Below are 3,292 nucleotides of genomic sequence, written 5' to 3'. Positions count from 1 at the left end.
TCAGCAGGGTTGTCCAAAGTTCCCTACTTAAAGAGACTTTCTTATAAAAATGATCCTAGACCTGTTTTTTATGGCCCACATGCCTCATATCCCGTTGCTCTTGATAAACTCACATCATCTCCCACCAATACAAGCTGTAAAAGATGTCAAGGGCATAGCCAAGGAAACTAGACGTGGGCTGAAGGTTGAGCAATCCTTAAATCAGCAGCAAAAATAACATTGAAATCAGCCTCAGAATCTCTTAAAGGATGGGCCAACACTGGTTGCTTGCAGGGCGCAATCGGGCAGCCTCTGGTGCTGACGCCTTAAGGCAAGCGCAAAGGGAGAGCCAACCAAACCATTGATTAGGACCTCTGGACTTTCTGCTCTTTGACATAAGGACATTTGTTATGGCAAACATTTGACCAAACCCCATTTAGATGTCGGATGTTATGGGATTAAGCGGCAAGCAGCAATTCATCAGCATTCTTTGCTGCTGTATTGATCTGGTCCTAAAGGGTTTGGTTTAATGCCAATTATATTTAAAGATAAAAAGATTCATGCTCAAGGGTGCTTGCAAATCGACACCCCCTCCCCATCACGATGGCTGTGTGATGCAAGCGTAAGAGCATCACAGAAGACCCATAGACATGAGAAACACTCTGTACCTCTGAGTGTATGTGGGCCCATGGCTGGATCAAGGACAAGGCAAGAACAGGAGATGGCTTAAGGTGTCAGCACCCAGGCTGCCCCATTGCGCGCTGCCAGCAACAGATATTGGACCATCCTTTAAGAGATTCTGAGGCTGATTTCAATGTTAACTTTGCTGCTGATTAAAGGATTGCTCAACCTTCGACCCGCGTCTAGTTTGCTTGGCTAAGCCCTGAAAATCTTTTACAGCTTATATTGGTGAGAGATGATGTGAGTTTATCAAGAGCAACGAGATATGAGGCATGTGTGCCACAGAATGCAGGTCTAGGATCTTTTATATGAAATCCACTTTGGAAAACCCTACTGAGAAAAAAAGGATTACACAAAAGGAAAGGGGGTCAGTGGGTCAAGGGATAGCACATCTAACTGTTAGTTAATTGTAAGTCCAAATCCTACCCGTTTCCACATTTTTCCAGGCTTTTTGTTTCATTTCTTAACAGATCCATTCCTATGTACCTCTGTGCTTTCAACAGAGTTTTCATTGTAATGGAGGGACATACAGTATGACTTAAACATGCCTGGGCAGGGAAGACTCTGTAAAAGCAAGAGTAGCAGATAGCTTAATAAATCATCAGCAGGACCCTCTAGACCTTCCCCAAAAAAACATAACATGATTTCTATGCATGTATGTGCATTGAACAGCGCAAGTAATTTGGTTAATGTCAGTGGATAAATGTCACTTTCCCATAGCGCAGGACAACATCACTTGTACAGGCCCCTTCTGCAAAGGCATTACCGCTGTAGAAAGCAGTGAAAAAGTGAGGCAGTGTGCAGTCACCCCTGACCCTTCACTGCCCTGATCGGCCACGATCGGCCAAGGACCTCTCTATAAGAGCTGAGGGTGGAATTTTTCTGGACCACGGTAACTTAGGGAGACATGGCTAAATGGATCCTCAATCAACGGCCCAGCCTTTGCTCTGTGGCCTGTCCGAATATGTCTGTTCTCCAAATTACCTGCCACTGCCCAGGTGTCAGCTGGTGAGATGGAATGACCTCCCAGGAAGCTTACTGGCAGATGTTTTGCATAGGCACACCCCCTCTCCCTCTCTCTTAGCCCTGCTTACTCCACAGTAGCAAGTATCTGGGGGAAATATAGTGGTTGAGGTGGGGTAGCAGTAACTAGCAACTATGAGAAAGTAAATCTGGGGCACTTGGCGACCTGTGGGAAACAACTGCAGAGCTCAGTGCCCAGAACTTTGTGGCACAGGGAGGAGGTCTGTGGGATTTCAGTAACTTGGAGACATGCAACCTGGTCGGGAGTGCTTCAGGTCTCCTTACTTGCATGTTCCAAGCAACTCAACAAAGCATCAACAGGCTGAGATACCAGCCACAGAGCCCCTTTCCCCTTGATTAAAAGCCTAAAATCTTTTCCATGCAAATACATAGCCACCAAATACCATATTTTCTTTGTTGTCTCTCTCCTCCTTCCCTCCTTCCCTCCCTCCCTCCCTCCCTCACTCACTCACTCCTTAACACCCTCCCGCCCTCTCTCTTCCCCCCTCTCCCTCTCCCTCAATCCTCCCATTAATTTTAAGTTTTCATGCACTGCAGCACATTGTGACAATGGTATTTCACAATGGGACTGTTTGAAAGTTACAGAAATCAAAAAAGAAATCAACCAACTATAAGCAGCCACGTCCGGAGTACACTGCTCAGCTCCAATTAAAGATTAAGGCCCAGAAGCAAGTAAAGCTGTAGTTCAGAGCGATCTTTGCAAATATCACCTCAAAGCAGTTTACGCTGGAGTGCAGAACAAGGGGGAAAGTGATAATACTGAGTTTGGTAGAATGGGATAAAAAAAACAAAAGAAGCATGCCACTTCTAAAAGTACAAGTCAAGAAATTCAAGGGGACGTGGCTGTTCATTCAGTCAAGAGGATTCACAAGTAAAAGGCTCCTGAGGCATTAGTGTTGAATTTGGCGCAAAATGTATTGTGTTGTCGTGTAATATGAATGAACATACAATTTCAATCTTCATTAAAAAAGATCTATTAAAAAATAAAGACTTGCAAATTAAGAAAGTTTCTGTCCTGTCATGTGCCAAAAATAGTGAATGCTTTACGAATGTGCGTGTCATCCTTTAGAGCAGGGGCCAATTTAATTTTCCCATTATCATTCCAATATTAGTACATGTGTTGCAGAAGCAAGCGCAAAGGGAGAGTCAATCAAACCATTCATTAGGATCTCAGGTCAAAGGTTTGCCATTCCAAATGTCCTTATGTCAGAGGGCAGAAAGTCCAAACACCATTTAGATATCGGGTGGTATGAAATGAAGAGGCAAACAACAATGAATAAGCATTCGTTGCTGCTGTATTGATCTGGTCCTTAAGGGTTTTAGTTTAATGCCAATTATATTTAAAGATAGAAAGATTAATGCTCCCGGGTGCTTGTAAAAATTTCACCCCCTCCCCATCACAATGGCTGGGTGATGCAAGCCTGAGAGCATCACAATAGACCCATAGACATGAGAAAAACTCTGTACCTCTGAGTGTATGTGGGCCCATGGCTGTATCAAGGACAAGGCAAGAACAGGAGGTGGGTAAGGCGTCAGCACCAGAGGGTGTCCGATTGAGCCCTGTAAGCAACAGATGTTGGACCGTCCT

At 44.5% G+C, this 3,292-nt stretch overlaps 1 non-coding gene across 1 annotated transcript; it reads right to left on the bottom strand.

The window, feature by feature from the left end:
* Window positions 1–2,731: 2,731 nt before the first annotated feature.
* Window positions 2,732–2,838, bottom strand: LOC138568603 (U6 spliceosomal RNA). Its single transcript, XR_011302923.1, has one exon. It is a non-coding gene; the product is annotated as a U6 spliceosomal RNA (small nuclear RNA).
* Between the last annotated feature and the right edge of the window lie 454 nt (window positions 2,839–3,292).

The sequence above is a fragment of the Ambystoma mexicanum genome, chromosome 2p (genome assembly GCF_040938575.1).
Source record: "Ambystoma mexicanum isolate Mex_15411 chromosome 2p, UKY_AmexF1_1, whole genome shotgun sequence".
Lineage (NCBI taxonomy): Eukaryota > Metazoa > Chordata > Amphibia > Caudata > Ambystomatidae > Ambystoma > Ambystoma mexicanum.
Note: the sequence above shows the minus strand (reverse complement) of the source record. Positions and strands in the feature narration are given on the sequence as shown.